Source organism: Muscardinus avellanarius (assembly GCF_963383645.1).
Source record: "Muscardinus avellanarius genome assembly, chromosome: 14".
NCBI classification, from domain to species: domain Eukaryota; kingdom Metazoa; phylum Chordata; class Mammalia; order Rodentia; family Gliridae; genus Muscardinus; species Muscardinus avellanarius.
The window spans coordinates 51,814,194-51,840,179 of NC_137800.1; positions in this window are offsets into that span (position 1 = coordinate 51,814,194).

The window sequence follows — 25,986 nt, forward strand, 5'->3', positions numbered from 1 at the left end:
CCTTTCACTTTCAGTCTGTGAATGTCTTTGGCTGTAAGGTGAGTTTCTTCCAGACAGCATATATTTGGGTTATGTTTTTTGATCCACATTGCCAGTCTATGTCTTTTGATTGGTGAGTTAAGTCCTTTGACATTAAGAGATATTATTGAAATATGATTTTTGTTTTCTTCCATTTTGTGTTCTGTCTACTCTTGGGTGGTTTGATCTTTCTTCTTTACTTAAATGGCCCACTTATTAACTTCCTCTCTTTTCTGATTCTGAAGTCTGCTTCTTTTTTCTTCCCTATGCTTTATTTCTTTAAGAATTTTCTCTAGTGTTGGCTTTGAATTCATGAATTTTTTGAGATTCGTTTTATCCTGAAATACTTTGGTTTCACCATTGATCTTGAATAGTAGTTTTGCTGGATAGATTATTTTGGGTTGGAAGTTATTTTCTTCCAGGGTCTGAATCACGTCATACCAGTCTCTCCTAGCATTCATGACCTGGGTTGTATAGTCTGGGGTGATTCTTATTGTTTTGCCTCTATATATCACCCATCCTTTTATTCTCACTGCTTTTAGTATTCCTTTTTTGGCCTCTATGTTGGTCATTTTGGTTATTATGTGGCGTGGAGTGGTCTTTCTTTGGTCTTATCTCAGTGGAGCTCTGTATGCCTCCTGGACATGAAGGTCCAAGTCTCTTTCCTTATTTGGAAAATTCTCTGAGATTATTTCCTTGAAGATGTTACAGATGCCCTTGGTCTGTACCTCTATCTCTTCTTCAATGCCTATTATCCATAAATTAGGATGCTTCATATTATCCCATATTTGCTGGATGTTAAGGTTTTGTTGCTGTAAAGATTTCTGTATATCGCTGACTGTGTTTTTGGTTTGGGATGTACTGTCTTCTAATCTTCTAATATTGATATTCTGTTTTTCATTTCATCTAATCTTCCAGAATTTCTTTCTATTGCTGTCTTCATTTCACTTATTGCCTCTTTTATTTCATTCCAGACCTCTTTCTGATTCTTTTTTAGTGTTTCTAACTCACCGTTCACCTTCTCTAGACTTGTTTTAAATCCTTTCATCATATTCTACATCAAGAATCTGAACTCCCCTTTTTGCATTTCTAGTAGGTCAGTATTCGTGATATCTGTTGTCTCTTCATAATTCCTGGTTCTCATATTTATAGCATTCTCTGTCCTGTTTTTCTGATTTCTACCCATTGTTTGTGAGTATTATGCTTAGTCCAATCTTAATATTAGAATTTTAGGGGTATCGGCAAGTCAGCAGAGGATTTCCATTGTTGAGGGTGGGTGATGTGGGAGGAGCTGGGGTGATGGGTAAAGGAGTTGGATTAGGTAGAGGATATGTTTAGGTTGAGAAAAATTTTAAGTATAATAAGCTAATATCTTGCTGAGAATGAGAGAGAGTTAACTAGTAGGACTCTTGTCATTAGTAGAGTAAGTATGGAGATATGAAATACTTTAAGTATTAAATAAGGGGGTATATTATGGGGAAAAGTTTTGGGGGAGAAGAGTATATAGGTTCGTGTGGGGAGGTTTGTAAGAGGGGTAATGGAAGGAGCAGACAAAGATAAAAAAATCCACACAAGATACTAAGACTATTATGTAATCCAAGAAAAATAAAGGAAAACCAATCAAAGGAGGAGAATGAAAAAAGGAAGGAAAAAGGAAGAAAGAGGAAAAAAGGACAAGAATAAAATAAAAGGAACTAGCAGCTGTGTGGAATCAGAAAACAAGGCAAACTATCAAATATATATATATATAAAAACAAGTTAAAGCAAAAGAAGGATGGGGAAACAAATAAAACAGCAATAACCATAACAAAACAAAAGCACTGTAAAAGCAAAACAAAACAAAACATCCACAGTAACAGTACAAAAAAAAAAAAAGTCCTATTTATTTACGAATATGGTGTCAGATCCATATAATATTTGCGTATCTGATTGCTTTGGTAGTTTTCAGAATATAATCCAATGTCTCTTATTTTTCTTTGTACTCTATTTTTATCTTCTTAGGTCACTCTGAGTGTTCAGACACCTTTCTTTCCTTTAACTGCTTTGGGTTTATGTGTCAGGATGTCTGGTGTCACTGTTATTAGATTCTGTACAATTCCCAGGTTCTGCATAATTCCAACCTATAGTCAGCACCTCTGCACTCACCATTCTAGACTCCTGCCTGTACTGCCCTACAGCAGGAATGGACGATGTCCAAAGTAGACTTGGAACCTTCCCCTGCGGTCCTTTGCAGATATTGTGTCTTGATGTATTTTCCTGTGTCTCTGGAAATTCTGACTGGGCTAGCCAGTGTGGTCCCAAGATGTGCCCTGGGCAAAGGGTTGCTGGTTCCTGGATGCCCACACTTACTGCCAGATCTCTGCCAGTTCCAAGAGTGCAGGCTGGGTGTGCTGCTATTACTGGACGCAGGTGTGAGTGGGTGCAGCTGCCTAGTGCCTGCTGCTATGCTCCTCCACGGTGCATTGGGCTGTGTTTTAGACTAGAACTGAGTATCAGGCTGCCGGGTGGGCGGGAACTCCCAGCGTTGGGCCAGGGGCACGGGATAGGTGCACAAGTGTCCGGGGGGCACAGGTGCTGTGAGGTGTCCAGCAATGATCTATGCCTCCCACAGGCTGCAGAAGCTGGGGCCCCGAGGAGATCTCACGGGCACACAGAGCTTTCGCAGCCTGGAAAGCAGGCCTCTGGCAAGGTGGGTGTCTGGGCTCCAGTAGGGGCCGGGAGCTAGGCACACAAGGTAGGCTCCGATTTAGGGGTGGGGGTGCCGCAGGCACTGACTACTAGCGGAGGTCTGGGGCACAGACAGGGTGCGCGAGGACAGTGCTGGGTTCTGAGGTGTGGGACAGATGCCCCAGCCAGTGCTGGGCCTGGGGTGCATGCTAGTACCCACACTTTCCCTGGACGCACTCAGGTATCTGGCTTCCTTGGTCCAGGGGTCCGTGGAAGTCTCTATGCCATTGTGATCCAGTCACTGGTGAGCACACAGGATTCCAACGTGGGTGCTGCTCGCTGCTTATGATGAGGCTCTATGTCATTTTTCAGTCTCGGATTATCTTGCCACAGTGATTTCAGTCAGGGCTCGGGAGTGCAGTTCTCGGGAGTGCAGTTCAACATGGGGATATTTTTAATATTTCAAGTTGAAAGAGAAAAAAAATGAAAAAAGGGGAGAAAAGGGGAGGGAGTGAGAGAGGGAGAAAGGGATGGAGGAAAAAGGACAACTTCATTTTTTATGGTATTTATTTATTCCAAGTCCTAATTCACATTAAAGTACACAGAAAAGTTTATTTCTTATGGCCTCAGCATATTTTCTTAAGTGTCACAGACAGCTAACAGAAAATCTTTACAAGTCAGTTTTGATTTCTTATCCACACACATGGCCTCATACCCAATTTTATCTGAATCTTATCAACTAATGTTAAAGTTCTAACATAGTGCTTCTTATCTCTCAGATTTAGTATAACCAAAAAAGGAAAACTCTTAAAAGAAAGAAAAGATCATGCAAAAAGACTCAACTCAGGGGTGGGAGCACTAAAATATTTATACGTAGAGGTGTTATATATTTTCAATACATATAAGTGATTCTCACATACATCTCCAGAAGGAAAACAACCATTTTCATTGAAAATAACTGTAAAAAGGTTTCTCACAGGAATGTTCTGGCAAGTTTCAATCTTTGTCATCATTACTAGTTCTCTTTTCTCTAAGATATCTTGTAGGCATACTCATAAAATTTGAGTACTTGGCTACAGGGAATTAGTCATATACATTAATAATCTATAGGTTGAATCTGAAGTGCCCCCCCAAAGGCTCATGTGTCAAAGGCCTGATCCCTATTGTATCAATGTACAAATGTGGAGCTTTGGGGAAATGATTAGATCATGAGGGCTTGGGCTTAATCAGTGGACTTATAATTTAATGGCTTTATTAGATGGTGGTGTAAAATGGAGGAAGTAAGACTTAGTTGAAGAAGTAGGTCCTTGGGGTATGCATTGGCAACTTCCTCTTTCTCTTTCTCACTTTCTAGCTATAATGAGCTGAGCATCTTTTCCTCATCATGCCCTTCTGGCATGATGTTATGTCTCACCTCAGGCCAAAATCAATTGCTGACGTCTCTGAACTCATTAGCAAAAATATTTTTTCTTTGTTGTTTTTCTCAGATATTTGATCACAGTGATGCAAAGCTCACACAATAACCACATATATAATAGAATCATCATATAATTAGTTTAATATTTTAATTAAAATCACTTTAATACTCATAAATGGGTGAATCATCTTTCATTCACCTCCTGCTTTCTTCCATCAATACTTCTTCCACCAGTATTTAGACACTATATTGAATATAGGTATAAATCAACAGATATCAGCAGGCCAAATAAGATGCAGAAAAGCTTATCAGTTGTCTACACACAAATACTAGAATACATGCTGTTGGTAGATAAGTGTATATAATTTACTCCAAGGAAAGTATCTAAAATTATTTCTGCTAAATTTAGCTACTTATTATGAGGGTATTAACTTACCAATGCAACATGTGTTGGCAACAGTATGACCAAGATGGTAGTATATTATGTTTTAGACTAGTATCATTAATTAAGTACTCATTGTGTTTTTTTTGTGTGTAATTGAAAAAAAACATACTTACAAATAGTCACAGCTGTTGAGGTTTGCTGTTGATAAGACTGGGATCAACTTTTTCCATATATAGAAATTAATGAATATCTTCACCAGGCTGTAATTGGGATACAAGAGATAATCCAGTTAATGGAGGAGAAACCTCAGTGTATCCAGGGAGGAGGTCTACAGGAAGGGGATGAAGAAGACTGAGATTCATGAATGAAAATACTACCATTGACTATGTGAATATACCAATGTCAATCTTAGTATTGTCTATTGGAAAACAAAAAGGGGGAGGCAAGGGAGGGAGAAGAAGAAGTGCTGTGTGCATGTATGTAACTGTCAACATGATTTAAATTATAATGTGAAATTGTAATGCATCAATAAAAGAACATTAAAAATTAAATAATTAAAATATTATGCCGAAGAATTTTATGACTTAAGGTAAAAAAGGGAAGAGGATAAAAGGTCAATTTCAAAGCCTGTCATGGGTATTTAATTACGTAACGGTGGCAATAAAATACATGAACCTAAGCCTAGCAGATCAATGAAACAGAGCTCTGAAATGTCATTTATAGCTCTCATCTGGAAACAGAAAGTGAGCCCTCAAATTTTTATGAATTACAATATAAAGCATTATAAAAAATGGAAACAATGTGTAGGGGAACTCATATAGAATGTTATGTTCAGACATTTGCCTTCATTGTGGAGGAGGGCTGAATTGTTTTTAAGCATTATTATTCATCTCTGGGAGATAGTACAGTTAGTATGATTCCACTGACAACATACTTCAAAAAAAAATTTCAATTTGATTGCAAATCAATATATGGCTCTGAAAGGTTAGTTAGTTTTGGGTTGGTTTAAAGTGTAACTCTAAAGAGGAAGACTAGTTTCTTTGGGTAATGGAAGATAAGTATCCTGACTGTGGTGGTGGTCACACATATCCATACATAAATATGATTTTTAGAATAAAGTATATATAAAAAAGATTAAGTGCAAATAAGGTTTGTAGTTTTCCTAGTAGTTTATATTAATATTATTGTGTAATTATGCTACAATTTTCTAAGTTATAATTATTGAGGGAAGCCAGGTGAAGGATATATGGGAACTCTATCTCTTACCTTTGTAATTTCTATATGAGCCTAAATTTATTTCCAAAATAAAGTCTTACAAAAGAAATATTTAAGCTGGGCATGATGGTGTTTGCCTGTAATTCCAGTTTTGGGAAGCTGAAACAGGAGGATCACAGGTTTGAGGCCAGCCTTAACAGTTTGGAAAGACTCTGAGCAACTTAATGAGACCCTATTTCAAAATAAAAGGGGCTGGGTGTGTAACTCAGAGACAGAATGCCCCTGGGTTGAATCTCCAGTAACATAACACACACACACACACACACACACACACACACACACACACACGCAGTATTCATCTTTAAAATATTTAAAAACAAAAATCCTAAACCAGAAGTAGACAAATTTTTGTATATCCTTGCAAATTTCTGTTTTAATTATATTAAAAAATATTTTTGTTTTGGTTTTCGTTTTACCTATTTTATTTTTTTATTGGTACACTATAGTTAACATAACAATGGCATATATTCACACAGTATTTGTTGCCCTCCCCTCATTTCCCTTTCTCCCCCCTCCCAACAATGAGTGTCCAGGTTGACCATGATACAGTCACACTTATACATATATTCAAATGTAGCTCCTCCATTAATCAACCTCAACCTTCTTCCTCTCCTTCCCTTTGTTTTAGCTTTGCTGAGGTTTTCCCTTCATTATCTGGAGTCCCCCTGGTATCCCTAATACTCCCTAGTTTGGGCATATTAGAGAAAACATATGTCCATTCTCTTTTAGGCTTAGATGATTTCACTTAACATAATGTTCTCCAGGTCTTTTCATCTTCTTGTGAATGTCATGATTTGGTTCTTCTTTATTGCTGAGTAGAATTCCATTGTGCTTATTCCTCTTAATTTTGCAATCCATTTCATTCATCTGTTGCTGGAAAGGAGAAACTATAGATGAGCAAAAAAGGCAACCTAACTGAGGGGATGAAAGGAGAGAAGAGAGAAATTCTCTAATGCACATGATGTACTTTAACAAACATATCATTGTACTTAGCCAAACATAAGAAGAAAGGAGGATGAGGAAATGGGGGCTGGGAACTGAGTAAGGGCTAAATGGGTGGTGTGTGCATGTATGCCTCAACCATTTTGCATCTCATTAATATGTACAAATTAAAAAAAGAAAGAGCCTATAGAATGGAAGATCTTTACCAGCCGCAACCTTGATAGAGGCCTAATTTAAAAAAAAGACTTAGGTTGGTTCCATATTTTGGCTATTACAAATTGTGCTGCTATGAACATGGGTATGCACATGTTACTGCAGTTCTCTGATTTCAACTCCTTTGGAAAGATACTCAGGATTGGTATAGCCAGATAATATGGTGGATATATTCTCAGTTTTCTAGGGAATCTCCACATGATCTCCATAATAGCTGAAGTAGTTTGCACTTCCACCAGCAGTGTAAAAGAGTTTCTATTTCCTTATATCCTCACCAGCATTTGTTGTTATTTGCCTTCTTTATGCTTACAATTCTGTTTGGGGTTAGATCGAATCTCAGCATAGTTTTGATTTGCATCTTCCTGATGGCTACTGATGTAGAACATCTTTTCATGTATCTATTGGCCATTTGTATCTCTTCTTTTGTGAAGTGTCTATTCAATTCAATTGCTCATTTCTTAATTGAGTTATTTATTTTGCTAGTATAGAGTCTTTTGAGCTCTTTGTATATTCTTGATATTAGCCCTCTATCAGAGTGGTGGCTAGTAAAGGTCTCACATTTTGTAGGTTTTCTTTTTAGGCTCTTGATGGTTTCTTTTGATGGGAAGAAACTTTTTAATTTGATGCCATCTCACTTGTTAATTCTTGTTATAATTTCCTGTGCTTTGGAGGTCTTGTTGAGAAAGTTACTACCTGTGTCTATATGTTTAAGTGTGAGGCTATGCCCTTCTCTAATCTCTTCATAGTCTCTGGTCTAATTCCCAAGTCTTTGATTTACCTCGAGTTGATTCCTTTGCATGGAGAGAGGTAAGGATTTAGCTCCATCTTGAGTCTCGAGGACTATATTGGGAAAAAAAAAAAGTGGTGACAGTGGGCATCTTTGTCTTGTTCATGATTTTAGAGGAAACTCTTGCAGTTTTTTTTCCATTCAATATGATCTTGGTTTGGGGTTTACTGTATATTGCCTTAATGATGTTGAGGTATGTTCCTTCTATTCCAATTTTCTGCAGTGTTTTTAACATGAATGGGTGTTGGATTTTGTCAAATGACTTTTCAGCATCTATTGATATGATCTGTTGTTTTTGTTCCCAGTTCTATATATGTGGTGAATAAATGTATTGATTTGCATATGTTAAACCAGCCTTGCTTTTCTAGGATAAAACCAACTTGGTTGTGGTGTACAATTCTATTGACATGTTTTGGAATCTATATAGCTATGGTATTTTGTTTAGAAATTTTGAAGCTATGTTCATCAAGGATATTGCTCTGTAATTTTTGTATATTTTGTTTAGAATTTTTGCATCTATGTTCACCAAAAATATTGCTCTGTAATTTTTTTTCTTGAGGTCTCTTTATTTGATTTTTGTATTAATGTGATACTTGCCACATAGAAGGAGTTTGGAAGAATTTCATCTCTTTCAATTGCTCAAAATAAGTTGTGAAGTTTTGAGATTAGTTCTTCTTTGAATGTCTGTAGAATTTAACTGGATACACTTCTGGGCCTGGGCTTCTCTTTGATGGCAGAATTTTTATTGCTGTTACTATTTCTTTACTTGCTATTGGTTGGTTTAAGCTTGCTATGTTCTCTTGGTTCAATTTAGGTAGGTGATATGTGCTTAGACATCTATCAATTTCTTCCATATTTTTCAATCTATTGGAGTATAAATTTTCAAAATAGTTTCTGATAACTCTTTGAATTTCTCCACTGTCTTTGCTGATGTCTTCTTTTCTCACTTCTGATTTTAATGATTTGAGTTGATTCTCTCTTTATTTTGGTTAATTTGGCCAGGAATTTGTCAATCTTATTAATCTTTTCAAAGAACCAGCTTTCTGCTTTGTTGATTCTTTGAAAATTAAATTAAAAGAAAAACACAATTTGTACTAGAAAACTATAACTCAAATTTTTTAGAAATGAAGATGTATATGATGGATAAAATCTGAAATTTTTGAAGAAAAACTATGAAGAAACTCAGTTAATGACTTGCAAAATACTGATACATTTCTCTGAATGGTCTAAATAAAAATATTTAATAATCTCTTAAAATATATGTATATAACACTATCTTATGATTATTGAACTTTGGGAAAAATTCTTCCAATTGTCATGGATATCAGGTTTCTATGTAGCTGGAACTCAACAGCAGGAGTTTTTTTGTTTGTTTTTGTGGTAATGGGGTTCCTGGAAGCCCTTCTACCTCTGGGCTACACTCCCAAACCTATTTTATACTTTTTATTTTTGGAAACAGGGTCTCTTAAGCCAGTGAGAATGGCTTCAAACCTGTGCAATTCTCCTGTCTCTGCCTCCTAAGCACGGGGATTATAAGCATGTGCCACCATGCCTGGCAACAGCAGATTTTTAATGAGAAGATTGAAGTTTTTCTCAGGGAAAGCTTATGGATAAAAAGAACAGGTGGACTGCCAAATAAATAACTTGAGGTGGGTTTTGTAGAAAATCACATTCTTCAAGGTATTCTATCATATCTCACATAATCTGTAAAAGAGTGGGGATTGTTCAGTGTGTTAGGTGATTATCAGAGAGTACACTGCTTTCCCTGGAGAGGAGGCAGGTGTCTAAAATTCCACATCTCCAAGCTTAGAGAAATGTTTCACCTGAGTCTAATTCAGGAGCTGGAAAAATATGAGAACAGGACGCTATTAAAAGTCTCTCCATCCTAAGCCCAAGAGAGTTCCTCATGTAGTAATACAGATGTACCTGGGAATATTCATCCAGAATATTCATGTCTTTGTTTGCCAAGGACCCCAACTGTCAAGTTTCATTCTTGAACAGAGGTGAGGGGTAGGCAGTGGAGCCTGGATTTTAGGTGGAACTCCTGTCCCAGGGATGAACTGTATTGAAGAATGAAAAACAGTAGCTGGTATTAAATACCAGAAACCAGACAAACACACCCATGCAGAAATAAAAGTAAAAATGGGTGAGGAAGACATCATTTGCGTTTTGGATGAGTACACAGAGATTTGCCCAGAGAACTCTAGACACATTCTAAAGTTTAATATGCCATGAGCCTTGGTTCCTTTTGTTTGTTTGTTTCATGTTTAATAGCCAAATTTTAATTTTATTTAATTTTTAAAACTGGTTCTTATTGATTCACAAACTTTTTATTGCTAGTAAAAAGCAGAAATTAGTGATTTAATGTTGTTATTCTAGTAATGCACATCAATTATGAAAGCATTTGAAAAACACTTTTAAAACTTTAAAGGTTAGAGCCAGGTGTGGTGGTGCACGCTTGTAATCCCAGCATTCAGGAGGCTGAGACCTGGAGGATTGCGGTTCACAGACAGCCTCAGCTACTTAGTGAGACCCTCTGCAACTCAGTGAGACCCGGTTTCAAGATAAAGAATAAAAATAGGGCAGGGGGTGTAGCTCGGAGGTCAAATGCCCCTGGGTTCCATCCCCAGACCAGAAAAAAAAAAAAAAAAAAAAACTTTAAAGGTTAGGGATGAAGCTCAGTGGTAGAGTATTTGCCTGGCATTCATGAAGTCCAATACTAAATAAGTAAATATATGATAGATGATAGATAGATTAGATAGATGGATAGATAATAGGTAAATAACTTAAAATAATCTGGGTATAGTGGCTCACGCCTGTAATCTCAACTTTGGGAAGCTGAGACAGAGGATCACAGATTCAAGATCAGCCTCAGCAATTTAGAAGACTCAGCAAACTAGCATATAGAGCAATGAGTTCCCATAACCCCACAGTATCAGAACCTGATAACAGAAATGCAGAGATTGCCAGAGGATCAAATCAGGAATGTATCTGGAGAAACAATACAGTACTTTCTAAAAGAATTGAGAGTCTGAAAGAAATAAAGGATGCAGTCGCTGAAGTAAAGGCATCAATTCAAACTATAAACAATCAATTAGACCACATGGAGAATAGAATCTCACTATTAGTAGATGATCACTCCAAAAATGAATGCATAGTTTATAACTTAGAAAAAAATTACACAGCAGAAATTGGACATAAAGAAATATAGGCCCATTTTTAAGAGAGCTAACCTAAGAATAATCTAAATAGAGGAGAGAAAAGAAGGTGAAACCAAAGGGATCAATAATCTCTTTAAAGAAGTAATAGCAGAATATTTTCCAAATACGGAGCAAGAGGTTGATACACAGGTCCAGGAAACTTATAGAACTCCCTTTAGATAAGATCGGAGAAAAGGTTCCCATGGCTCATAATAGTCAAAATGACCAATGTAGAATCCAAGTTTTTCAAAGTAGTTTCTGATAATTCTCTGGTATGTACACTGTCAATAGTAATGTCTCCTTTTTCATCTCTTATCTTCATAATTTGGGTTGATTCTCTCTTTTTTTAAGTTAGGTTGGCTAGTGGTTTATCTGTCTTGTAAATTTTTTCAAGAAACCAGCTTTTTGTTTTGTGGATTTCATTCAAAACACAAATAAGAACAAATGCTGGCAAGAATGTGGAGAAGTAGGAACTCTAAGGAGGTGAGATTGCAAGTTAGTGCAACCTCTTTGTAAACCTGTGTGATGGACTGGTTCGGTTGTAGCACTGGAGACTCTGCCAGAGCACTAGGACCCATTGGGACTGATTTCTCGAAAGATGGGCAAAGGCTTCAGTTGTAGTTCTGCAGAGGCTTCTCTGCAGCGATTCCTCTCCCTTATCAAATAAATTTTCAAGTCCCCGTTCACAACGCTAAACGTGGGGATTTGTCCCCGGGGGCTTGGGAGAGAGAAATACTTATGAATGTTTCACTTTGAATCTCACTATGATGTATAATTACAATGCACCAATAAAATTGTAAAACAAACAGCAAAAATGCAATACATGGGAACTGTGAAAAGTATAATGAAGGAAAAACAGGTGTCTAAAAGATGGTAACAGAAGGGAAAGTAGTCTGGCTCAGGAGTTCATTAAATGCTCCTCTGCAAAAATACAACTTATAACAGAGCCTTGAGTATAAAATTGGCCATGTAGGGGAGAGATAAATAGGGTAATATTGATAAATTCTAGGGTATAGAGAGGTAGCTGGTTACATTGTCCCTGCAGAATGAGAAGAGAAAACACAATTGAGATTTATCATCAGTGGTACTCAAGATGGGAATTGGGCATCAAGGCCAGTTCAAAGACTGATTATCAGAAAAAAACACATTCACAGAAGGACTAACAGAATTGAAAGATAACTCTAATGACAGACTCAGTGAGTTTATCCTTGACTAGAGACCTAAAACAATGATGTTTCTGATATTTTTTCATAGACATCTTTTCAGAATGTTCCTTCTTGATCTCAAAGAAACCAGATCTGTTAATACTTTGATACCCTTATCCAAAGCCCTGACCCCATCTACTGAAAGGCCCTCAGAGCCCATGCTGGCCAGAGTGTTATAGACCCCCTGAAACTAAGCCAGGGTACACAAGCTCCCTGTAAACTGAGAAATCCTGCTCTTTCAGGGCCATATAAACCTTCCAATTGATCTTCCTCTAAAGACCACCATAGATACCTGTAGGATCTTCAGCAAAGGTTCAGATAATAGGTCATTTGATCCAATTTTGTCAATTAACGGAAAAAATTCTGAGTGCTGAAATTGCAAACTCTAATACAAATATTACAAGCCCACAGAATGGCATAACAGGTGCCTGAATATTTCAATAAGGGCTATTTTTAAAGCATCCTGTGCAAATTAATGTGTGACATTGGATATACTTATGTAAGGAGAAAGAGAACATTAATGTATTTAAATATACAATATTTGGCTTAACTAAGCACCAGAGCTCATTTGTTCATGCTATATATAGGCAGCAAGTCCCCATGTTTACATAATCATGAATTATTGAAAAGCACTTTGCGAAAACTTGGCTGGAATCCCTGAGCCACAGTTTGAATAAGATTTTTAAGCTTCTAATATTTCTTCAGTGTAACCCTTTAAAAAGAGGAGTGCACAAGAGAGATCAGAACACTGAATAAAAAGGTTTTGTAATTATATAACTGAACCAGTGTCATGAAAAAATACACAGGTAAGAACACCAGAATACAAGTCCTGTGTTTTGGTTTCAGTTTTACCACTTCAAAGACACAAGGCTATGGGTAGCCCTTAATTTCTTTGAATTTCTTTTCTCTAATTTATAAAGTGGAGAAAACAATGCCTATCCTTCCCAGACTCTTGGCCAAGAGAAACTGTGACTCTTTGTCCAAGAACCTGCTATTGTTTTAGATATCTACACAAATGTGTGTGCATGTTCATGCATATACAGAAATTAAAACATCAAAATGTGAAGGATAATAACAGTAGAAATAAAAGAAATCAACCCCAGTGTCTATCAACAGATGAATGGATAAAGAGTGTTATATATACATAACAGAATACTATTCACCTTAAAATAAGAAGAAAAGCAACTTATTTGCAACAACATGGATGTGTCTAGAGGAAATTATAGTTAATAACAGTGTATTTGATATTTAAAAATTTCAAAGAAAGCAATTGTAAGTGATCTCACCACAAAAAAACAAAAACACTTATATCAGGTAATGCATATGCTGATAAGCTCAGTTTAGCCATTCCATAGGTATTTTAAAACATTATGCCATACATAATAAATATACTTTTTATTTTCCAATTTAATCAATTTATTAATTGGATGGTAAAATTGAAACAGCAAATACATATTTTAAATTTTTCAATTTCAGAGATGAATAATGCACATTATTGCTGATTTCCAGATGATTTTCAAACTTGTCCTCTGGGCATGACAAGAGCTTAAAGCTAATTATTTCTTTTATAATCTCTTTTATAAATTCCATAAAAGTTTGTTTTTCTGGAAATTTCTCATTATAATTATTTTCTTGACCTGTGTTACTTTATCAATAGTTCTAGATTATCACTTGCAATGCCATCAGCTGTTCTTAAGAATCCCTCACTTGCCTCTAACTTCTTGGCACAGAGATTCTCTATTATTCTAGGAATCTGCACAAATTCTAGCAATTAGGTATTTTCTTCTAAACATAACATTTTCCTGGCTTCACCTACAACAAAGTCTTTCATGTGTCTTTTGTCCTTTATGTTTCCCCAAGTTTTCAGTGAGAGTATCTCAGTCCATTCTCTAATGATACAAAAGAATACCACAGACTGTAATGATAAGAAAACAAAATCTTTCTTAGAGTTCTGAAGGCTGGGAAATTCAAGAGCATGACACTCAATATCTGGAGAGAGCCTCTGTCTCATTGTTGCAGGATGAAGGGCATGAGAGCACATGGGCAATGGAACAATCTGACCAAACTCATCCTTTTATTAAGAGCCAGTTCCCCTGATAACTAACCCACTTCTGAGATAATGAGCCTTAATTTATTCAGGATAATAGTGCTCCCATAATCTAATCATTAAATGTCCCAGTGGTAATTTCAACATGAGTTCTGAAAAGGATGTGCGACAGCTGGCACAGACTGAATCTACTCTCCCTTTTGGACATCAGAATCACATCCTAGAATTCTTCTCTACCAGGTGAAAAATGTGCTTTACATTATTCTTTACAGATGTTCTCTTCTTCAAAAATTTTCCCTGCCATTTTGTATTTCCAAACCAAGATGAGGAGGATTTAAGCATTGAAGAATTGGTATTCAGTTCCTTTGTTAACTTCTGTACATGTGCATATATCTTCCATCCTCTTTGTACCTGATTACTTCATTTTTGTGTCTCATTCCAGTTTACCTCTATATAAGGTAAGAAAATATCACCGTGAGCACTATGACTTTTAGTTACATTCTTATTCCATGTCCATGACTTTTTTTTTTGCAAATGGGCAAATTGTGATATTGAGTTGACAAACTGGCTATAGAAAAGAAATTGTGACTGAAGCAATTTTGTCCTTTATTATTTCTCATTTTTATGTCTTAAATATAAAAAATACCTTGTCAATTTAAAAAATATGATAAAGGACTTCATTAAGATTATAATGTTGAAGAAAATTGACTTTTTTCTTCCTTATATTTTCCCTCCCTCTCTCCATCTGTGCATATACAGATCTCATCAATTCTTTTGAAATCAGTAAAATATGGTCCAGAAACAAAACAAAAATTTGAAACTAAACTTGACTGAGCTTTCATGTCTTACTTCCAAATTACAGGAAATATAGGGAACTGAAGAATATATAATCAACTAAATGCAAAGGTAGGGAACAGCACAGAGCAAAGAATCTGGTTTCTTAAATAACAATAACAAATTCCAAGCATAAAAATGGAGAGATAAAATTGAACCTATGAAATGATAGAGATTTTGAGAGACATAGTAACTATTTTCAAATGTAGACTTTATCTATGTTCTAATTGAAATAAACTAACTGGCCAGAAATGGGGGCATATGCCTGTAATCCTGATACTTGGGAGGCGGAGACAGTACATAGAAGGTTTGATAGCAGCCTCAGAAAATTAACAAAATCCTGTCTCAAAATTAAAAATAAAAGTGGCCAAGACTATAGCTTGGAAGTAGAATAACCCTGGGTTCAATCCCCTGTATCAAAAATATAAAAAAATATAAATAAAAAGACTGAAAAAATGGAGATATGAAGAAATTTTAAAAACACATGATATATAACATTATTTTAAAAATACTAATATTTTAAGAGTGAAAATATATTTTGTGATTGTTTTTAAAGCATCCATATCCTAACCAGATGACTGAATAAATATTCATCATTTCAACTGGCTGTGTTGCATGAAGACTTGGTATGGGTAAGATATTTGATTTATTCTTTCCTCTATTACAATGAAAACCAAAAGGTGCAGATGAATAATGCTAATGGAAGCTCTGCAATACCTTCAAACCATGGAAGTTATTTGCTCTATGCTACACAAGAAAGAGAGTAAAGAAAATGCATAAAATTGTTCTTTGATTTGAGCAGGAAAGACTGCTTTCTTTTCTGTAAGAGGGATGAAGAAAAATGCAGCAGAATGATCCTCCCTTGCTTTGAAGTTAAGGCTTGCATTATTTTTCAGGTCTCCATGAGAAAGTGTGATGGATCCTAGTACTGTGGGAAGATCAACTATAGTCAGACTTTACTAAAATTCCACCTAAGCTACTGACATAGAGTGGAAACTAGGAAAGGACACAAATTACTTCATTCATTCCTGTAATGTCTTTTAAAATGTGATAGAAACAGAATAAAGTTGGTGTATTGTTTGTTGTATATTTCAGGGATATTGTTATTTCTTATGTTTTTTCTTCATTTACTTTTTATGGTTGAATATTTTATTATTAAAATATTTAAGGTTCTTTAAATTTGCTTTTACATGTAGCTTGATAATTATAATGGCAAATATAATCAGTAAAATTAAATAATCTATAAGCAATGCAGTCTTTTGTAGGTAGGTGTTGTCTTTCTCTCCAATCCCTCATACCACCATACAACTTTAGCTATACAGAAGCCCCACTAAAAACAAATATATCATTAGATTAAAATTTTTCTTAAAATTTAAACATCAGGGAGTTAAGATATTGTCTGCCATTCAATGCTTTGTGTAATCAGATTAGTTTTATCTATAGTCCAGATCATTCTTTCCAAACATGAGGACTACGATCCCTTAGAACCACAAAATCAATTAATAAATCTTTATGTAGACTAAGCATTACAAACAAACTAAATTAATAATGTTTTACAAATAAATGTGCTGCTATTTTTCAAATGCAGATTATACCCAATTTAAAATAGCAGAACATGATTTAAAATGTTTACAATAGATGAATGTTATATGCATTTTATAGAACAACCTTGAATTTTTTTTTGTTTTTTTCTGGGTGCATTGTAGTTATACATCTTAATGGGATAAAAGATGGTGGAGACATACATGCACACATCACCCAATTAGCCCTTACCCAATTCCCACTCCATTCCCTCGCCCACCTTCTTTCTCATGTTTGGCTTGGTGATTGACTTTGATGTGATTCTTAAATTACATTATGTGCATTAGAAAATTTCTATCTTCCTCCCTTCAATCCCCTCAGTTAAGTCACCTTATTTGCTCATCTGTAGAATCTTCCAAATTATAGGAAATACAGGAAACTGAAGAACATACAATCAACTAAATGGAAAATAGGAATTTGCACAGGGCAGAGAATCTGCTTCTTAAATAACAATAACAAATTCCAAGCATAAAAATGGAAAGATAAAATTGAACCTATGAAATGATAGAGATTTTGACATAGTAACTATTTCCAAATGTAGACTTTATCTATGTTCTGATTAAAATAAACAGACCAACAATGTAGTAGAGTTCCCACTTCTCTACATCTTTGCCAGCATTTGTTTTTGTGTTTTGAATGCTTTCCATTGTAGTTGAATTAGGTGAAATCTCAGGGTAGTTTGATTTGCATCTCTCTGATTACTAATGATGTTGAACATTTTTTATGCATTTATTATCCATTTCAATTTCTTCTTTCATGAGGTATCTATTTAGTTCACGCCTCCATTTTGATTGAGTTATTTGTTTTCTTAGTGTTGAGTTTCTAGAGTTTTCTGTAGTCTAGATATTAGTCCTCTATTGAGGAGTAGTTGGCAAAAATATTTTCCCATTCTGTTGGCTCTTAGTTGAGGTTCTTGATTGTTTTCTTTGCTGTACAGAAGCTCTTCAGTTTAATGTAATCCCATGTATTGATTTGCCTTTTAGTTTCTTGTGCCTTGGGGTCTTGTTGAGAAAGTTTTTATCTTTGCCTATGTGTTTCAGTGTTGGACCTATGCCCTCTTCAAGGAGTCTCAATGTCTCTGGTCTAATTTTCAAGTCTTTGATCCATCTTGAATTCACTTGTGCGGAATGAGAAATTTTGAATTTTGTTCTTTTCTCAGTATAGTGATGAGTGATGTGATATTCTCTTTTAATACTGGGCAGAAAAGACATGGAGCTCCCCATCAGCTACACAATTATGAGGAAAATGACCAATAAACTATAGTGTATAGTGTTGGCAAGCTATAATGTTCAGGTTTAAATGCACTTTTAGATTGTGACATTTTTAATTTATGATGGGTTAATTAGGATATGATCTCACTGTAAGCAAGGAGGATCTGATAGGATTGATAAAATACAATTTTTAAAACTTTTAATAAATTTAAATTTTTATTTTGTTGTCATTTATTTTCTCAGCTAATTAATAAAAATATAAACCCATCATAATGAATGTAAAAATTTGAAATTTCTCCAAATCATTTAAGAAATATTTATTTATAGTTGTTCACTTAATAATCCATGGCAAAAATAAACCACAGTTTGGTCAACAATTCTTGTATTGATAAACTTTATATTTTTAGCTTTGGCTACTACAAACATGGGCACAATAAGCATCTTCTGACGCATAACCTCACAAAGGACAATTTGTTTCTATAAGTTAGAGTGTCAATAGTGTAACTGCTAAGTGTACTTTGATTTTAATAGATGTTGCTATATTGTCTTTCAGAAATTCTGAAAAATTTGTAATTCCAAAACAAGGCAGAAGTAACTCATTTTTCTACATCCCCATCAAGGCTGTACTTTAAAGCTCTATTTAAGATTGCCAGTTCAACAAATTTGAAAGTAATATTTTGTCATTGTCTCATTTTAATTTCTCTTTTCACTAGTGAATTAAGTATCTTTTCATGTTTATTGACCTTTTCATGTTTACTGGATTTTTTTGGTGGGGGGTGGGTCTGGAGATGGAACCCAGGGGCATTTGACCTCCGAACTATACCCATTCCCTATTTTTTATTTTTATTTTTTTGAAACAGGGTCTCACTAGGTAACAGAGTGCCTCAATAAGTAGCAGAGGCTGTCTGCAAACCATAACCCTCCAGTCTCAGCCTCCCAAATGCTGGGATTGCAAGCATGTGCCACCATGCCTGATTTGGATTTTTTTAATTATTCCAATTATTCTTTAATTTTTCTATCATTTGCCTTTTTCCTGACATTCTGTAAGTATTCTATATATTAAAGAAAGTATCCTATACTTGGTGTCTATCATTCCCACCTCTCATGTCATTTTTATTGTTTTCTATTTCTTTTTGTTTTCCTTTTCTTATTTTTTATTGGTGCATTGTAGTCATACAACTTAGTGGAGGACAAAATGGTAGAGGTATACATGCAAACATCACTTATTTAGCCCTTCTGCAATTCCCACCCCATTTCCTTCCCCTTTCTTTCTTCTTATGTTTGGCTTACTGATTGATTTTGATATGTTTATGAAAGTATGCCACATACATTAGGGAATTTCCCGCTTTCCCCCTTACATCCCCTAGTAAGGTCGCCTTATCTGCTTATCTATAATTTCTCCTTTCTATAGAGTTTCTTCTATGACTCTTTATTCCTCTAGCCTTCACATATTAGAGAGAGCATTTGAAATTCTCCTTTTTGTAATTGACTAATCTCATTTAGCATAATGTTCTCCAGTTCCATTCATTTCCCTGTAAATGATGCTGTGATCTTGGCTGCCAGTGCTGCAAGTCATTGGGTCTGGGCAGGAGGAGCTGACTGTTTACAATTCCAATGAGCTGCATCCACTTACTCATTTCAAGGTGCTGGCTTTTTTTGCTGGAATTCTCTGGAGGCACAGTGCCAGCATTCCTGGTGCAATGAGGCAAGATCTTTCATGCCATTTTTTATCATAGTTTTTTTTTTCATAGAAACCACTATTTTAAATTATTTTATTATTTTGCTGTCTGTTTCAGTTATCATGAAAGCATAAATGTCTCTTTTTCTTCTGTACTCTATCATCTATGATAGTGCCTAACACAAGATAATCTCTTATTGTATCATATAGCCCAAATTTTCTGTAACCACCTTGACTATTCAATTACCTTAATTATATTTTCACTTATCAAGCCATGAGTCTAGGGTGTAGTTCATACATACATCTAAAATTTAATGCTTAGCATAGATGATAAAAACAATGAGCAATTCTTAAGGGACTGCTAGAAATTGAAACATCAAAAGTGATAGTATGCTTTTACATAAAGTCTGGAAGAAAGTCAGGAAGACAGATAAGTAGTTTAAACAAGAATATAGGGGTAGGATATAAAGAGGAATTTATGGATGCATAATCTGGTGTAAAGTACAGAATGTATACTGAAGATATGAAGAGAAATAAATTGTGAATAGAAAAGTAGGTGGTGATCAAGTCATAGAAATTTTCATGTTAGCTAGACAATTTACTCTTTCTTTAGAGATAAATGTACAGTCACCAAAAGTTTTTCAGTGAAGAGGAGGTGACATAGATTTATCATATAGGAAGAAAACACTGGTGGAATTGCTATTAATTAAATAGAAGAGAAAGAGAAGTTTTATTAATAACATTTCTTAGGATATCTCTAAAATAATATGTGCCAAACTAATTTAAATACATTTTATGAACATATTTAATAAGACTAGCTGAATCAGGACACATTTCCTAAATCAGATGACAGAATAGACAATAAATTTTATTCATTAGATTTTGTTGCCCAAATTTTTATGCTAAAGAATAAAAATCATATTGGTTACATTCATTTCCTCAATAAAATGGATGTTTAAATTGCTTAAGAGTCATATTTATCTTCTGCCAAGGTATACCAGCTTCCTATTCTAATATAGTATTTCTGAAATGTTTCTGAGGAATTTTGTGTGCCAAGTACTGTTTGGCCTACACCTAGACATTAATTTAAGACTACTTAGAGTAACATTATAAAATGTCATCATCTAGTCTTAGTTTTAACTGGGTCACCTTCCTTTTTCAGAATAGATAAATATACATAATAAGATCATATATATATATATATATATATATATATATATATATATATATATATATAATCTATATAAGGTAAAGATAAGGGAGATTTTTTATATATGTGTGTGTGCATACATTAGGTCAAGATAAAGGGTATTTTTTCTTCTGTTAGTTTAATAAATCTAATAGAATATTTTTGGCATGAATTTTCCAATCTGGACTAGATATTGATTAAATAAAGTGGCTAATTGGCACATTGCCCTTTAGAGAGGTAGTCATTCTGTCTTTAAGAATCATTAATATCTCCTTGAATGATTTAAAAAGTCTCTTTTTATAGCCAGCTTTGAAAAGCTGAACTATACTTTACTGAGAGGATACAGTATAGGTAAAAGGACATAACTTTGGAGTCATATATTTCTTTTTTTTATTTTTTCATTTTTATTGATGCACTGTATTCATACATCATAGTAGGATACATACTTTTGTAGACATACATGCACACTTTTCCCAGTCAGCCCCCACCTGATCCCCACCCCATTCTCTCCCTATCCCTCCCTCCCATGCTTGGCTTAGTAGTTGACATCTAGTATTATAGCAATTTATCTAAAATTAAAAATGATAATCTCACATATCAGTTTCATTTGTCTGATACCAAGCTTTTGATGACTTAAAGATAACATTTCAATATTTCTTTTTGCTTTCTTTCTTACCAGAGAATATTTTTTTTCTATTTTTAGGTGAAACTATCATATATTTATATATTTATTTTTCAGAAAAAAATCTATCCTAATATGGAATATGGACTCTAGGTACCCAAAACGATCTTGAAAAAGAACAAAGCTAGAAGATATATATTTTCTGATTTCAAACCATATAAAGCCACAATAATTGAAACAGTGTAGTACTATTCTAAAGGCAGATATATAAACCATTGGAGTTAAATAAAAGCCTAGACCTAAATTCTTCCCTATATTGTCAAGTTATTTTTGACAAGGTTTCCACAAACATTTGGTGGTGGAAATATTAATCTTTTAACTAAATATTGTTAAAAAATAATAATTACATGGAAAACAATAAAATTGTACCCTTACCTAATCCCATATACAAATATTAATTCAAAATAGATAATAGACCTAAATATAAATCTTAAGACTATAAACTTTTAGGAGAAAATCTGGGTCATTAAACCTCACAACATTGAAATTGGCAGTGATTTCTTGGTTATGATTTCAATGGCACAGGCAACAGAGGAGTATACAAACTCCCTAAAAAATATTGTATATCCAAAGACAATGTAAACAAAGTTAACAGTTACTAGTAGAATGGGATAAAATATTTCCAAATGCTATATCTGAAGGTATATTAATATTCCAACTAGAAATCCTAGAAATTAACAACAATAAAGGCAAACAATACCCTTTACAGATAGGTAAAAGACTAACATAAAAAATGAATCTCCACAGATAACCAATCTTAGTTGTCTGTTGGATGGAAAATCTTGTTTCTCTAGTTCTGGAGTGTGTTACCTATTTCTTCTTTGTAGTTAATCTCTTTGAGTATTTTCTCTAGTGCTGGTTTTGAAGACATAAATTCCTTCAGTTTCTGTTTGTCATGGAAGCTTCTTACTTCTCCATCTAATTTGATAGAAAGTTTTGCTGGGTAGGAAATTTTTGGCTGGAAGTTGTTTCCTTTCAGAGTTTGGAATATGTTACTCCAAGCCCTTCTGGCTCTCATGACTTGGTTTGGGAAGTCTGGAGTGATTCTAATTGGTTTGCCTCTGAATGTCACTTGGCCCTTTGCTTTTGTTGCCTTTAAGATTCTCTGCTTGGCTTCCACATTGGTCATTTTGACAATTATGTGGCGTGGGGATCCTCTTCTCCGATCCTGTCTAAAGGGAGTTCTATAAGTTTCCTGGACCTGTGTATTGACCTCTTGCTCTATGTCTGGAAAATTTTCTGCTATTACTTCCTTGAAGAGATTGTTGATCCCTTTGGTTTCACTTTCTTTTCCCTCCTCTATTCCAATTATTCTTAGGTTAGCTCTCTTAAAATGGGCCCATATTTCTTCAATATCAGATTCCTGCTGTCGGATATTTTTTCCTAGATTAGAAACTATGCGTTCATTTTTGGAATGATCATCTTCTAAGAGCGAGATTCTGTTCTCCATGTGTTCTAATTGGTTGTTTGTGCTTTGAATTGAGGCCTTTATTTCATTAATTGCATCCTTTATCTCTTTTTGGCTCTCTCTGAATTCTTTTTGAAGCACCTCTATTATTTCTACAGTTATTTTCCTGATTTGATCTTCTAGAAATCTCTGATTTTCAGTTTTATTGGGTTCTGATGTTGTGGGGTTGTGGGCATTTATTGCTCCAGTATTATTCCTCTTTCCCATGATTTCGGATGTTTGTGCCTTCTCTGGGTTCTTCCCTTGGGTCACTATGACTTCACTTAAGGTGTTCTGGATGTCAAGTCAGTAGTATCTCAGACCCCACTACTCCTTTACTGGGTTTTATCACAGAGTCTCCGACCCAGAGAGTCGATAGAGGCTGCTTTAGACTGTGGGGGGGGTGCCAGGTTGCATGTTCTCCTATGGTGTGATATCTCTGCCACCGCCCCTCCCCCACTGGGTCAAGTCCCAGGGAGTACAGTACTGGGATTTCTCCTCTGTGGCCCGCAATTTGACTCACTGTTCTTGAGTACGCAGATGTAGCTGTACTGGCCTCGCTGAATTCGGTGCTGCTGCCGCCGGTGGCAATATGGCACCGCTGCTACGCCCTCAGCTGTGGGGCTGGTGTTTTTCTTCTTGGATTTGATTTCCACTCTGAATCCCTGCAGCATGTGCTGAGCTCGGCCACTGGGAGCTTTAGATGCTCTCTTCGCGGAGAAATCCTGCCTGGTTGTTCCGCAGCGGCTCACCTCGGCTTGCTGTAGCCGTCCCGTGAATTCGCTGGTGCCGCCGGCAGTATGGTGCTGCTGCCGCGTCTGCCGCCTCCTCGGGCATGAGGCCGATTATCTCCTCTGTGGCTCTGTTCTCAGTCTGCTTTCTCTCTGGAGCCTGGTGATTTTTTGTTTCACTGGTGATGGTGTTTTCTGGCTATGAAAGGCACTGATTTTGTGGTAATGGAGATTGGTTGTTAGAGGGGCTCTTAAGCCCCACTTTTCTCGGTTGCTATCTTCCCAGAAGTCTGGAGTCATATATTTCTAAGTTCAAATCTCTACTGTGCCACTTACTAGTTGAGTAATATTCATTTAATAAATGACTGAGAACCATTATATGTCAATTATTGGTCTAGACACTAAGGATTAAAAGGCTTGGCCTCTAAAGTACCAGAAGTCTGGTGAGAGATATACGCAATAAAATAAATAATGTTCAATAGAAGAATGAACGAGGTACAACATTAGCACAAACAAAAAGATAATCACAGAAGGTACATAAGTTTAAAGACATCCTGGATAAAAGAAACATAAATAATAAAAGTGGTAAGGTATGCCTAACACTACTATGTTTGACAACCTAAAAATAATGAAACTTGGTTTATTCTTATCCAAAATTCTACCTGAATAAAGAAATTGTTTGTTTATTTTTTATTAAAATATTTAATTTGCATAAGGTTGATGTCATTTCTTAAGTTCCAGCTAGCATCAAATAACAATCAGAAAAAAAATCTTGACAAAATGTTATCCAATTGAAATTGACAGTGAATATTGAGATGTGAGTTTCTTTGTTCATGTGGTTGTCAAAGAGAGATAGTGAACAAATTATTATTTGGGGCATTTTTTTATTTATAAGATTTAGTGTAAATTCAACTCTTGCAAATTTTTAGGTATATATGTTGCCAGTTTAATTTTTTATGATACTACTTAAAGTTTAAAAGTGTTTTCTATCCACTGTCAATTTCAATTTGTATGTTTAAGCCACTGTAATTACTGCACTAAAATGGTGTAGGATATATAGTTGGAATAGTCAGTGATATAGGCCTGTAGTTTTCTTTCTTTAAATTGTCTTAATTTGGGTTTGGTATTAGGTTGATGTTGGCTTCATAGAGTTTATTTGGGCGAGTCTCATTTCTATTTCACAAAATAAATTTAAAAGTATTGGAATTAGGTCTTCTATAAAGGCTTTATAAAATTCACTTGGGAAACTATCTGGTCCTTGGCTTTTGTTTCATGGTAGGATCTTTATTGCTGCTTCAATTTCTTTAATTGTTATTGGTAAGTTTAAATTTTCTATATCTTCTTGACTCAGTTTAGAAAGGTACTATGTATTTAGAAATTTGTGAATTTCTTTCAGATTTTCCATTTTGCTAAAGTATAGTTGTTCAAAATAGTTTCTAATAATCTTCTGAATTGAGGATTATTTCGCTGTTTGGGGAAAATATCTCCTTTTTCATCTCTTCTTTTCAAAAATTTGATTGATTCTTTGTCTTTTGATTAAGTTGGTTAATGGTTTATTTATCTTTTTTATTTTTTTCAAGAAATCAGCTTTTGGTTTTGTTGATTTGGGGGGTTTTATTCTCTATTCATTTCTACTCTTATTTAAAATTTTTCTGTCTTCTACTGGCTTTCAGGTTTTACTCTTGCTGTTTGTTTTTTAAGAGCTTTGAGGTATGTCATTAGGTTATTTGTGATTTTGAGTTCTTCTTATGTGAGTACTCAGTGCTATGAATTTTTCTCTTGATACTGCCTTCAAGTTATCTCAGAGGTTTTGATATCTTGTATCACTATTTTTGTTTGCTTATAGAAATTTCTTAATTTCACCCCTTACTTATTCTAGAATCCATTCCTTATTAATTAATGTGGTTTTCAGTCTCCATGTTTGTTTTTTCTGGTTTTTCTTATAATTGAGTTCTAGTTTCATTTAATTGTGATTTAAAAGACACAGTGGAGTATTTTAGAGTTTTTTAAAATTTCCTAGTGGTCACTATGTAATCACAGGATGTGATCTCTTTTGGAGAAGGTTCTGTGGGCAGCTGAGAAAAGTGTAAACTCTGCTGTAGTTGGGTGAAATATTCTGTATGTATCTAATGGGTTTATTTGGTTTATGGTGCTCTTTAGGACTTAGACATCTTTACTGAACTTTTGCTTAGAAGATCACTCTAGCAGTGTAATAGGCATGTTGAAGTCTTCCAGTATTATTATATTGGGATCTAAGTGTTGCTTAATGTAACAAAGAGTTTGTTTTATGAAAATAGCTGCACCTGTGTTTGGGATATAAATGTTGACTATTATAATTTTCTCTTGCTGGATTGTTCCTTTATGAGTATAAAATGACCTGCTTTGTCTCTTCTGATAAGCTTGGGCTTGAAGTCTAATTTGTCTGATATTAGAGTTGCTACTCTTACTTGTCTTTGATTTCCATTGGCATGGATTAT